This window comes from Octopus bimaculoides, chromosome 1 (genome assembly GCF_046866305.1).
Source record: "Octopus bimaculoides isolate indiv1 chromosome 1, ASM4686630v1, whole genome shotgun sequence".
Taxonomy (NCBI): Eukaryota; Metazoa; Mollusca; class Cephalopoda; order Octopoda; family Octopodidae; genus Octopus; species Octopus bimaculoides.
The window spans coordinates 134,085,139-134,099,999 of NC_142928.1; the positions used below are offsets into that span (position 1 = coordinate 134,085,139).

Below are 14,861 nucleotides of genomic sequence, written 5' to 3' on the forward strand. Positions count from 1 at the left end.
GCTAAAAGATTAATAATAAGACAAATTTTGACAAAGTTTGACTCCATATGATTCTACATTTTTTGCCATTGTGTTGAACAAGTGCAAAAAGTTGGAAGTACAATGTACATAATCTAATTCTTCTTCACATGACAATATACTCTCTTTTCAAATCCTCCCAGGCTCAATTCATGGGAGACACTGCTCTACTGTGTTTAGTTCTTACTATCACATATTAATACTCTAACTATATGATAGTTCTTATTACATTTTAACCTTTTAACATTCAAATTACTTTATCAATTGTTAATGTTTATCTATTCACAATGTTTTGAATTAATCATGCATTGTCTTATAGCTTTGACATTTCAATAATGTGATTGTTTATGTTTAGAGAGACATTGTAGGGTAGCTGTGAGTAGCTGGATCTGGCCAGTTTAAACATGAAACAAGTAGAATATTTGGGCTTGTTATGGCTGGTCTAAATGCTAACAGGTTAAATACTACTAACAGTGAACTAATATTATCAAAGCATGTTAACATGTTCACACTGAAATATATATCATTACTGTAATATAAATGTAATTATCTCATTATTAAACCATTTTTTCAAATTTTTGATAATTAGTCACTGTGAGATCTTTGTGTCTCACCATTTCACCACTACTATCATCTGTAGATCAATGCTTGACTGTCCAATAGCTGTTACTCCTTATGGATCAATGTTCTTACTGTTCAACTACTGTTACCCCTTATGAGTCAGTGTCTCTATTCCCCAACACCCAGGCTGTCTAACAGCTGTTATCCATTGAGGGTAATTACTGTTACTCTTTAGTGGGCTAATGCCTTCAAAAGCCAATATTTTTCACTGTTCCACAGTGGATATTCTTTGTGGACCAATGTTCCTATTGTCCAAAAGCTGTTGTCTTTTGCATGCCAGTATACTCCATTGTCCAATAGCTATTAGACTTTTGGGCATAATTTTCCTACTGTTCAACATCTGTTAACAATTTGTGAGTCAGTATTTTCATTAAATAGGCGTTACTCTTTGAGTTAATTTCCCCATTGTACAGCTGCTAGTTTTTGTGGATCAATTTTTCTCTATTTTTCAACAGCTTTTAGTTGTTCTTTTCCTGAATAACAGACGTTACTTTCCATTGGTTATTCTTTCCACTTTCTTACAGCTGACATCCACTACATATTAAAATGTGGTAAGAAGTTTGCTTCCCAACCACATTGTCTCATGTTCAGTCCCATCGCATGGCACCTTGGGCTAGTGTCTTCTACTATAGCCTCGGGTGGACCGAAGCTTTGTGAATGGATTTGATAGACAGAAACTGAAAGAAGTCTGTCATATGTGTATATATAGTTGAGTGTTAAAAACTGAACGTACATATCTATGCATCAGTGTGACTCTGGCACTCAAGCTGTTCAGGCTTAGCCCAAGTATAAATTTAATAAAGTGAACATGTATTTGCAAGCTGATTTAAATTTCTGCCAACGTTGACTTCAAGTATGTAATTGTAGTCAATAACGCTCCTTTTATTGACCCTGGTTGCAGTTCGTTTATTTTCCTTCAGCATCTGGTGGTCGTCTTAGAGGTGCCCACTGTCAAAAAATATCATTTGAAGCAGATGTTCTCTCAACATCGTTCACACATGCCTGACTCAGGCTCAGAAGTTACAACCTGAGTTGTTATCTATAATCGTAAAAATCAAAAGTAAGATTTAAATTCCAATCTATGAAAAGTTTCCATTCTACAATATTCTTAAAGGAACAAAAATTATCCAGCAACTTGGGCTAATACGAATGAGCCTGGCTGGTGTAAAAGACAGTTGGCAAAGAAAAAAAAAAAAAAAAGGACCCCCTTCCTTTCCTCTTCACCAGTTTCTATTTCAGGTACTAATCATGAATACAGCTGTGGAATTGCAGAATAATTTGCTAATTCCGCTTATGAGTTGAAACCTCAGCATGGTTGCAATAGCTTTGTCTGTGTTGTGGTATTTTTAGTTGAAGTAGCAGCAATATTCATTGTTGTCTACTAGTAGGAAACTGTAACCGGTGAACCTTGGTTTATCTCTGTGTTGAGGATCATTTGGTTACTCTGTGTGATTCACTGAGCCTATTCCCTCACTGTCACCATCACCGCTGCCACCACCACCACCACCACCACCACCACCACCATCATCACCATCACCATTATCATTTCGATTGCTGATACTACTGTTTTTTGGTGCTGCTGCTGTTGCTCCTACTGTTATTACTGCTAGTGCTGTTGTTGTCACTTTTGTTCCTGCTGTTGTTACTGTTGCTGATTAGTCTCATGTCAGGCTTATCGAAACTGGCCATACTGTTCGATCTCAAGCTCACTTAGGGTACACATTATCTAATGCATCGTTTTCTAAGAAGGTAAGCCGTTAACTGAGAGAAATCTGGCTGCTGTCTCTAGCAGGTCAAACAACTATATAAAGCATGACTTGTTTTCCGTGCTGCTATGGTTGTGAGTATATCATTTGTGCTACATACCATCACCTGATGCGATTTTCTTGTCTCATCCAAAACACCGAGCATCCTGGGGTCTGACCATTTTTCCTCTCTTTCTCTTCTACCATCATTCATCATCAGCACACATTACATTTTCATCCATCAATTATCCATTTATATCATTCCTCTATATCACATTTATATTGTAGGTGAAGGTCTGTCTGTGTGGTGAAAAGTTTACTTCCCAAATTCATGGTTTTGGGTTCAGTCCTACTGTGTGGCACATTATGCAATTGTCTTGTACTATAGCTCTAGGCCAACCGAAGCCTTGCAAGTGGATTTGGCAGATGAAAACTAAAAGTGGCCTATTGTGTATATATGTGTGTGTGTGTGTGTGTGTGTGCATATATATATATATATATACATATATATATATATACACACATATATATATATATATGTATGTATGTGTATATGTGTGCATGTGTTACTGTCTCCTTGCCTTGGAGATAGTTGTAAGGGAGTGTCACCTTTTGTGAAAAAATTTCTCTGGAAATATTAATTTATTTGGAAACAAGTGAGGTTTAACAACAGGAAGGGGTAACAGACCAAAGAAAATGTGCCTCAAACAAATTCCATCCAACCCAGGCAAACATTGAAAAGGGAACATAAAATCAATGCAGACAAGTATGTTCATGTGTCTATACCAACAGTTATTTCTCTGAGATACATTGTTAATTGCCTTGAATGCCTCGGCTTTTGTTAACTCTTTACATTTAAAGACCATGTCCATGTTATAAGGCACAGAATGGTTTCTTATAAAAGAAAAATGATATAATAATAATAAAAATAATATAATAATATAGGCGCAGGAGTGGCTGTGTGGTAAGTAAGCAAGCTTACCACAGAGTAAGTAAGCAAGCTTAATTTTTTCACAATTTTTTCACAGAAGGTGACACTCGCTTACAACTATCTCCAAGGTGCAGAGTTGTCTGCAAGCGGCAAGTCAGCTTGCTTGGGGGCACCGATGAAGTGGATTGAACTGAACCTTGAATATTGTGTTTATATTAATTGTGTTATTGAACTTATTGAACAATGTTTTTGAGGGTTTATCGGTCGGCGGGCGCCGGTGCCCCTCCCATTTTTACTTCATTTTTGTAATCACCTTCATCTCATCAATGTCTGTGTCCAGCCCGCAGCTACTTTATGTCTGTTTGTCTGTCCTTGTTTGTCCCCTCTTTGTAAGGCCTTAATGGCTAATATTTAATGAGTTAAAGTAGCTTGCTTACCAATCACATGGTCCCGGGTTCATTCCCACTGTGTGGCACCTTGGGCAAGTGTCTTCTACTATAGCCTCGGGCCGACCAAAGCTTTGTGAGTAGATTTGGTAGATGGAAACTGAAAGAAGCCCGTCTTATATATGTATATATATATATATATATATATATATATATATATATATATATATATATATAGATAGATAGATAGATAGATAGATAGATAGATAGATAGATAGATAGATAGATAGATAGATAGATAGATAGATAGATAGATAGATAGATAGATAGATAGATAGATAGATAGATAGATAGATAGATAGATAGATAGATAGATACATTTCTTTTATTAGCCACACAGGGCTCAACGAAGATGGGACAAATACAATGTAGAGCTTTTCTTTTTGGGAGGGGGAAGGAAGGAAAAAAAAAAAAAAAAAAAAAAAAAAAAAAAAAAAAAAAAAAAAAAAATTGGTGGTGTCGATCAAAAGGGATCGTAGGAAGGGAAAAAGGGGCAGTTCGATCAAAAGGGATCGAAAAAAAAAGAAAAGGAAAGGCCGATCAATAGGGATCGTGTATCACACAGTAATGTTCTCGTGTAAAAAGAGGGGAGGACAGTTTAGGTTTAGCCGTGGAAGGAAAAGCCTACGGAAAAGACCACGGTAACCTTGGTCAATATTCTCATCGAAGAAACTATAACAGTAAGTGACTCTCTTTTGCCTTTTTGTTTTATTTTTTTTCTTGTTCATAGGGTTATGCTCAAGATGGCTCCGTCGTTCACACGTGCCATCCTTGCTACATTCACCCATCTTTTTTTGAAGCATTCACTAGACAAGACTTCCCTTTCTACTCTCAACTTCCTCTTCAGGTGATACTTGAAGAAGTTGATGAGAGATTGCCCAGAGAGGAAAGTCTTTGTCTCTAGACCTTTCAGACGCGTCCACCATACACATTCTTTCGCCATAGCCACAAGTACGATGAAAATAGCTCTTCCTTCCCGTTTAAAGGAAGGAGGCGCGACAATATTCACGATAGACTCGGCTGATAGACCGACTCGTCCCACACGCGATAGCAGTTGTTCGACGTAAGCCCACAGCTCGGAAATGGTGGGACACTGTACGAGTGCGTGCAGAACGGTTTCGTCGCTCTGCCGGCATCTCGGACAGGTCGGCCCCGTGTTTCTCGAGCCATGCCTGTAGAGCTTATCCCGAACGGGTAGTGCTTCTCGATAGCACTGCCAGGCCAGGGATCTCTGGAAGTTGTCCATAGGTCCCGGCCCGAAGGTCGTCTTAAACAGGCGGGTCAGGTATTCCTCGTCGACGCCCAGGTTCGCCCCGAGATCGTCGTCGTACCTTCCCTCCACTAATCCACTATAGAATGCGTTAGTTGTGATGCAGTCGCTCAAGGTTGACCCGGGTTGTTGGAGTTGCCGAAGAGCAGCGCGACACTCGCGGTGCCATTCGCCCTTCCTCGGCCTCTTCTTGATCCATTAGATAGATAGATAGATAGATAGATAGATAGATAGATAGATAGATAGATAGATAGATAGATAGATAGATAGATAGATAGATAGATAGATAGATAGATAGATAGATAGATAGATAGATAGATAGATAGATAGATAGATAGATAGATAGATAGATAGATAGATAGATAGATAGATAGATAGATAGATAGATAGATAGATAGATAGATAGATAGATAGATAGATAGATAGATAGATAGATAGATAGATAGATAGATAGATAGATAGATAGATAGATAGATAGATAGATAGATAGATAGATAGATAGATAGATAGATAGATAGATAGATAGATAGATAGATAGATAGATAGATAGATAGATAGATAGATAGATAGATAGATAGATAGATAGATAGATAGATAGATAGATAGATAGATAGATAGATAGATAGATAGATAGATAGATAGATAGATAGATAGATAGATAGATAGATAGATAGATAGATAGATAGATAGATAGATACATTTCTTTTATTAGCCACACAGGGCTCAACGAAGATGGGACAAATACAATGTAGAGCTTTTCTTTTTGGGAGGGGGAAGGAAGGAAAAAAAAAAAAAAAAAAAAAAAAAAAAAATTGGTGGTGTCGATCAAAAGGGATCGTAGGAAGGGAAAAAGGGGCAGTTCGATCAAAAGGGATCGAAAAAAAAAGAAAAGGAAAGGCCGATCAATAGGGATCGTGTATCACACAGTAATGTTCTCGTGTAAAAAGAGGGGAGGACAGTTTAGGTTTAGCCGTGGAAGGAAAAGCCTACAGAAAAGACCACGGTAACCTTGGTCAATATTCTCATTGAAGAAACTATAACAGTAAGTGACTCTTTTTTGCCTTTTTTTTTTTTTATTTTTTTTTCTTGTTCATAGGGTTATGCTCAAGATGGCTCCGTCGTTCACACGTGCCATCCTTGCTACATTCACCCATCTTTTTTTGAAGCATTCACTAGACAAGACTTCCCTTTCTACTCTCAACTTCCTCTTCAGGTGATACTTGAAGAAGTTGATGAGAGATTGCCCAGAGAGGAAAGTCTTTGTCTCTAGACCTTTCAGACGCGTCCACCATACACATTCTTTCGCCATAGCCACAAGTACGATGAAAATAGCTCTTCCTTCCCGTTTAAAGGAAGGAGGCGCGACAATATTCACGATAGACTCGGCTGATAGACCGACTCGTCCCACACGCGATAGCAGTTGTTCGACGTAAGCCCACAGCTCGGAAATGGTGGGACACTGTACGAGTGCGTGCAGAACGGTTTCGTCGCTCTGCCGGCATCTCGGACAGGTCGGCCCCGTGTTTCTCGAGCCATGCCTGTAGAGCTTATCCCGAACGGGTAGTGCTTCTCGATAGCACTGCCAGGCCAGGGATCTCTGGAAGTTGTCCATAGGTCCCGGCCCGAAGGTCGTCTTAAACAGGCGGGTCAGGTATTCCTCGTCGACGCCCAGGTTCGCCCCGAGATCGTCGTCGTACCTTCCCTCCACTAATCCACTATAGAATGCGTTAGTTGTGATGCAGTCGCTCAAGGTTGACCCGGGTTGTTGGAGTTGCCGAAGAGCAGCGCGACACTCGCGGTGCCATTCGCCCTTCCTCGGCCTCTTCTTGATCCATGACTGCAGTTCGGTCATGGAGACGAGCTGCGGGAAAGCGCGCCGCACAAACGGTGACCACACCTGTTCACCGCTGTCTACGTAGAGCCGGAGATGTCGCAGTCTCAGCGCGTGTCTGCGCATCATCAACCACGGCATGCCCAGTCCTCCTTTTAACGGGTGTTGGCAGCAAACGGATCGCCTAACCATCGGAACGCTTCCTTTCCACAAGAAGCGGAAGAGGATGCGCTCCAGTTTGGTGATGGTAGGGTCGGGACAAGGAACGACGGTCAGGCGGTAGTAGATGACGGACGCGATGTACGTGTTCGCCACCTCCGCCCTACCTTTCAGGGAAAGCTTCCTCTCGGCCCATTGCCGGGCTAGAGTGGCCACCCTTCTCGTTATCTCGTCCCAGTTCTTCTCCGTTTGGAGGTCTGGACCAAACCAGACCCCGAGCATCTCAACCGGACCGTCAGTCCAACGTCCCACGACGGAGGCGCTACTTGACGGCATGGGGTTGCTTCTCCAGGTGCCGAGCCGCAAGCCCACTGACTTATCCCGGTTGATTTTCGCTCCCGTTACCGCTTCGTAGTCTCTCAGTGTCTCGCCGACAAGCTCGATGTGCTTTTGGCTAGACACTATGACGGTGACGTCGTCCGCGTATGCCGACACGCTCGTCCCGCATCCCAACTCTCGCGGGATGCCCCTCAGCGTCGCCAGCTTCCGCAGTAGTGGCTCGAGAGTCAACACGTACAGAAGCGACGAGAGGGGGCATCCCTGACGGACCGAACGTGCAATATCGAAGGGTCTTGATAGATGCCCATTGACGCGAACTACCGAACGGATGCCTCTGTACAAGGCAGCCATCCAGCCGCGGAAAATGGGACCGAAGCCGGCTGCTATGAGGACAGCCTCCAAGTATTGATGGTCTACCCTATCGAAAGCTTTCGATTGATCTAAATTGATCAGGGCCCCACCCATGCCAGGTTCCTTAACTACCCTCTCTATGATGTAGCGCATCAGATGGAGGTTGTCATGGATGCTCCTGCCCGGCACCGCGCACGTTTGCGCCTTGCCGATCAGTTTCTCGATGACAAGCGCCAACCGCTTGGCTAACACCTTGGCCAAAATTTTCAAGTCTGCATTGAGCAGAGTGATGGGCCTAAAGTTATCTATGACGTCCCCCTTGTTTGGATCTTTCTTCAGCAGCGTTACGGCTCCTCGACTCACAAAACCGGGAATGCTCCCGTTTTGCTGCCAGTTGCAGTACACCGCCACCAAGACGTCTCCAAACAAGTCTGGCTTACAGTTGTAAAGCTCGTAGGGCAGACCATCCAAACCCGGAGATTTGTCCCTCGAGCATCCCGCCATCGCGTCCCTCACTTCCGCCGCCGTGATGGCACCTTCGCAGCACTCCGCCTCTCTTGCCGAGAGTCGTGGCAGGCTGTGCAGGTAGGCACTGAAGTCCACCCTGCGTTCTCGCTCGCCATTCGTCCCAAACAGTCGAGCAAAGTGCCGCTGAAAGGCCTCACACATTTTGCTTGGCTCGAGCAGTTCGCGCCCCTGTTCGTCCACCAGAGACCGAATGGTGGCTTTGTTGCCCTGTTGCGCCTCCGCCACCCGGGCCTCTCGTGCGGCTCCAACACCTTCGTTTCTTAGAGCACGCATCCTAGCCCTGACAACGCACCCTTCGTGTTTGGCGTTGAAGTGTTGGTCAAGGGCCAACCTCGCCGCCAAAACGTCGATAGATAGATAGATAGATAGATAGATAGATAGATAGATAGATAGATAGATAGATAGATAGATAGATAGATAGATAGATAGATAGATAGATAGATAGATAGATAGATAGATAGATAGATAGATAGATAGATAGATAGATAGATAGATAGATAGATAGATAGATAGATAGATAGATAGATAGATAGATAGATAGATAGATAGATAGATAGATAGATAGATAGATAGATAGATAGATAGATAGATAGATAGATAGATAGATAGATAGATAGATAGATAGATAGATAGATAGATAGATAGATAGATAGATAGATAGATAGATAGATAGATAGATAGATAGATAGATAGATAGATAGATAGATAGATAGATAGATAGATAGATAGATATGTATGTTTGTGTGTCTGTGTTTACATCCCTGTAAATTAATGGTTCGACAAAAGAGACTGATAGAATAAGTACTAGGCTTACAAAGAATAAGTCCTGGAGTCGATTTGCTCGACTAAAGGTGGTGCTCCAGCATAGCCACAGTCAAATGACTGAAACAAGTAGAGAGAGTAACTAATAACTGCCTACCAGTCATGGCTACTAAGCAGTCAAATTTAACTCCAGTTAGTGATAATCTCATGAGAGATTGTTTCCATTGTGGCATGGCTGTTGTTAGTGTTTAGACCCTGGTCAGCCCTCATGTAGCAAGTCTATGTGTCCTTTGGAATCTTCTTGTTAATGTCTAACCTGCAATAGTTTAAATAGAACATTAAAAGAAGGCGGCGAGCTGGCAAAAACGTTAGCACGCTGGGCGAAATGCTTTGCAGTATTTCGTCTGCCGTTACGTTCTGACTTCAAATTCTGCCGAGGTCAACTTTGCCTTTCATCCTTTCGGGGTCGATAAATAAAGTACCATTTACGCACTGGGGTCGATGTAATCGACTTAATCCCTTTGTCTGTCCTTGTTTGTCCCCTCTTTGTTTGGCCCTTTGTGGGCAATAAAGAAATAAGAACATTAAAAGTATCAAGGTCACAGGTTTTGGAGGGTCTTGGAAAAATCTTTCAGATGTAGCAAGTAAAAACAAAAGAATGGAAGATTTGGCTGTTTTTTTTTCTAGCAAGTGTAACCCATCATACATGTGTATACACACATATATATACTATGTTCTTTGCCATACATGTACTAATACACTATGTATCCTACTATACATATGGACATATTGTGTATGTCATCATACATATGCATATACCCTGACATACATGCATATATGTACTGCAAAGACTGTCATACATGTCATACCTGTGTTTATGCTGTGTACCATGATACACCTATCTGTGTAAGATGTGTACTTTGTCATATGTATATATTTACCAGATACCCTGTTGTACTTATATACTTTGTTATTTTTTTATTTATTTTTATGCGCTCTTTTCAAGCCTAGCCAGGCTCATGGGCCCGGTTTCCCAGTTTCTGTGGCGTATGTGTTCCCCCCAGCTGGACGGGACACCAGTCCATCGCAGCGTTACTCAAGAAACAGGAAGAAAGAGTGAGAGAAAGTTGGGGCAAAAGAGTACAACAGGGGTCGCCAGCACCCACCCCCACCCCCGCCAGAGCCTCACGGAGCTTTAGGTGTTTTTGCTTAATAAACACACACAATGCCTGGTCTCAGAATTGAAACCACGATCCTCTGACCACGAGTCCGCTGCCCTAACCACTGGGCCATTGCACCTCTACACTTTGTTATTTACTACATATATTTGTACACCTTGTGTACCTTGTTACATGTTTGTGCATGTGTTGTCTATCTTACAATATAGCTGTGTATATTCTGTTTGCCTTGCCATACCTGTGTGTGTGTGTGTGTGTTTGTGTGTGTGTGTGTTTGTGTGTGTGTGTGCTTGTTATGTGTCACCTGTCATGTGTTTCTTTGTGTATTGATCTGTGTGTTTATGTATCTCTTTGTTTAATTATCTGACTTCTTATCTGTTTCATCTTCCTTCTCTGTTTGTGTGTTTATATTATATATTTTTTTTATATCTAATTACTTGGGAAACAAACATGTAAACACTAACACACACACACACACACACACACACACACACACACGCACACACACACGTATAGCTTAAACTGTACTAGCATAGAAAAACAACGATCTAAAAGTGAATGAACAAACAACTTTGTGTGTGTGGGGGGGAGGGTGTATGTGTAATCGGCTTGAAATATTTTGAAATCAACTTAGTAGACCATCTTCAGGGCATATGCAGAGTTCTCTCTTCTCTGTGGAACCAAAACGTGCACTTCAAAAATTAATAACGGAGGTTCCAGAGGTTCATGGACTATGATAAAAGAGACGGTGATGTTATGTACATCAATTGTCATATGGGACCTCAAAATATCCCTTGGCATCAGTTGAAGATCATAGAAGAGATTTATCTACCTATCCTACCCATCTCTACAACTGTTGCTCCACACATGTAATGCTCTGCACCGGATGGGCTCTGTTATGATGCCCATATCAGGTGCTATATTTTGAAGTTTTATGGATCTTAATACTGGATGAACTACATTGATTTTGCTGACAGAGACACAGGAAATGGAACTGAAGACTTACCAAAGCTGATGGTGTTCAGCAATTTGTGTACTGGTTGAAAATTGTGTGTGTGTGTGTGTGTGTGTGTATGTTTATATATATTTATGTGTATATACATATATATATATATATATATATATATATATATATATATATATATATATATATATATATATATACATATATATAACATTGTGTGTGTATATATACATAGATATGTATATATCATGGTATTGACCAGACTATTGGATTTTGTTACACATCACTGGTCACAATGCACTTCACATTGTTTTAGCCTTTCAATGATGCCACCCCACTGGCTAGTCAAGCAGGCCAACATTTTCCCTGATTGGAAGACTATTCCATCACAGGGATACCAGTTTACAGCTGAGTGTAGTGGAACAACATGAAATGAAGTGTCTTGCTCAAGAACACAAAGTGCTGCCTGATCGAGCAATCATAAGTATATATATATATATATATATATATATATATATATATATATATATATATAATGGATGCAGGAATCAGAAAATGGAGTTCATGAGAATCTTTATTCATCACAATGATCGTTTTGACTCATCTTGCATCTGTCCCTTGTAGGTGGGATGCTCTACTACTGGATGTGTTGCATCCTCCGGTGCAGATGTATCTCATTAGATGTTTAGTTTTAAAGAAGATACTTCTCTAAATATACTCGGTTTCACTTGGCATGTTGTTGCCAGTAAGTTGTTAGCTTTTATGACCTACCTACAAGGGACTGCTACAAGATGGATTGAAGTGATTGTTGTGATGAATAAAGATTCTTGTGAACTCTATTTTCTGTTTCCCTCTTTCATTATAAATTCAATGAACACTGTGGAATTCCTGAGGTAGATCCAGTGACATATCAAAACTGTGGATAACATCAGGTAGCCTAAACAGTGAAAGTGCTTTAATCGGCTTACTACTAACTGTATACCCAAAGTCCAAATAATTACTTACACACACACACACACACATTTCCCTTCTCCCTGATCCACTGTCCGTATCCTCTTTTATAATCACCTTTTTGTACATTGAGAGTTTGCTCTGGCACCCTATAACCAGCATATTTATCTCCCAGTGCCTCTCGCCCACCCTCACATAATGCAGAATTTTCATGTATCTCCTATATACAGCCAGACACTTGAACATCTCCCTCTATCCTACTTTAGCCTTCAACAACTGGCATAAAGTCATCTCTTCCTCTCTCATTTACACTCCCACTCAGTCAAGAAGGCTTTTTCCTAGTCCTTTTTATTCATTCTATTTTATTAGCCCTGGAAGTTATTTGGTAACCTCATTTGTGCTGGATTCATGGGAAAAGCACCCAATACACATCAGCGTTAGGAAGGGCATCCAGCTGTAAAAACCATACCAATGCTGATATTGGGGCCTGACACAGTTCTTCAGCTTGTTGGATCTTGTCGGATGGTCAAACCCATGCCAACATAGGAAATGGATGTTAACTGATGATGATAATAGTGATGATTACAAGCTGTGTATGTGTGTGTGTTTATATATATATATATATATCTATATATAATAATAATATTAGGGACAAAATCCAAAATTACAGGTAAAAAACTCAATTAAAATCTTTTTCTATATGTGATAGTGGATTTTCATCGATGAGTTCTTGAAAATTGGTTATTTTCCCTAAAACTATATATTATATATATATATATATATATATATATATATATATATCAAATCAAAATAAGCAACAAGGATATCTAAAGTTAATGCAGTACGATTGTTTCATGTGCCTCCATTTATTTAAGCAATGTGAACATTACATCAAATGTAAAATGCAGAGCAATCCTCAGCTGCACAAAGATATAGAAATTTACTGAAATTTCATTTCAACAGAAGGACATATTTTTATAACTACATTTAAACTCTCCAAGTAGAAAGGAAGAATACAAAAGGGTTTTTTGTATTCTTCCTTTCTACTTGGAGAGTTTAAATGTAGTTATAACAATATGTCCTTCTGTTGAAATGAAATTTCAGTAAATTTCTATATCTTTGTGCAGCTGAGGATTGCTCTGCATTTTACATTTGATGTAATGTTCACATTGCTTAAATAAATGGAGTCGCATGAAACGATCGTACTGCATTAACTTTAGATATCCTTGTTGCTTATTTTCATTTTAATCACCGTATTTTGGAATTGTATGGATAATACCATACTTAATTCTGGTGCCTAAACTTTAGTACCATATTCACCTTGAATCTAAATTATACATACATACATACATACATACATACATACATACATACATGCATGGTAGGGTAAATAAATTATTGTCTAAATTATGCAAAAATGAAAATGACACTGACATCTCATTTTAACAGATATATTTACCTGAAATACTAAAGAGGAAATTTATGCCATAAAATCACCATTAGTTTCAACCACACCCTGCAGATGACTGTGGAATCTTCTACAACTTTTCTGGACGGTCTCCTTGTCTAAGTTGGTGAATGCTGCCATGATCCTTGCTTTCAGTTCATCTTTGGTGTTAAAAAGGTTTCTGCTGGTCTCTTGCTCAACTATGCCCCTCACATAATAATGAAGGCAGTTGCAGTCTGAGGAGTTAGGGGTGATGTAGTTGCAGAAATTGTCTGTCAGCCATGACTGGGTTCTCCTGCTTGCGTGGCATGGTGCAGAGTCTTGTTGCCAGATACAGGGTCTTCCAGCAGCCTCCCTCTTGACCCAGGGCAGCACTGCCTCCTCCAGGCACTTGATGTAGGCCTCCGTGTTAAGACTGAGACCGTGTGGGAAAATGAATGGAAGCATAATGTCACCATCACTAGTGATCACTCCAAACACCATGATATTGACTGGATGTTTGATTTTTATCACTTTCAGTACATGTTTTGGGGACACGGCAAACACTCAGATTGACACCCAAACACTCTGAAATGTTGTATTGGAGCTTCCAGCATGAATGCCAAGCAGTACAGCATGTCGTTTCCAAATTTCTGGCAGTGTGAATTGCGTCATGATGCTGTTTTTTTATAGATGGTGCCCAACTGACCCTACTATACTGTATTCAACAAAATCAAAATCAAAGAATGCGCATGCGCAAAATTAAAATATAAAATGATGACAATTTACCCATAGCACTCTGTACAAGTGTGTTAGTGTGTGTGTAAATATATGCATACACATATATGTATGTGTATATACATATATATACACACCCGGTGTATATGTACATATGTATATACATATGTATGAATATGTATATATATGTGTGTGTGTGTGTGTGTGTGTGTGTGTGTGTGTGTATGTATGTATATATATATATATATATATATATATATATATATATACATTTTGGTATACAGGTATATATGCTGATATATGTATACATATGTATCATCATCATCATTTAACATCCTTTATCGTGTGCTGGCATGGGTTGGATGGTTTGGTAGGAACTGATGAGCCAGAGGGACTGTACTGAGCTCCATTGTCTGTTTTGGAATGGTCTCTACAGCTGGATGTCCTTCCCTTTGCCAGCTAGTTGACAGAATGAACCACTTCATTTTATATAAAAACCTTATTTGCTTGACGTTTCCATTCATATACATAACATGTGTTTCACTCATATTCAGCCCATTATTAACAATTCAACACAGACAGGCAGAAAATGTTACATAATCT

At 40.1% G+C, this 14,861-nt stretch overlaps 1 protein-coding gene across 10 annotated transcripts in view; it reads left to right on the forward strand.

Moving 5' to 3' along the window:
- LOC106870292 (large neutral amino acids transporter small subunit 2) overlaps positions 1-14,861 on the forward strand; it is a 280,148-nt gene that overhangs the window by 225,408 nt on the left and 39,879 nt on the right. The window lies entirely within an intron of this gene.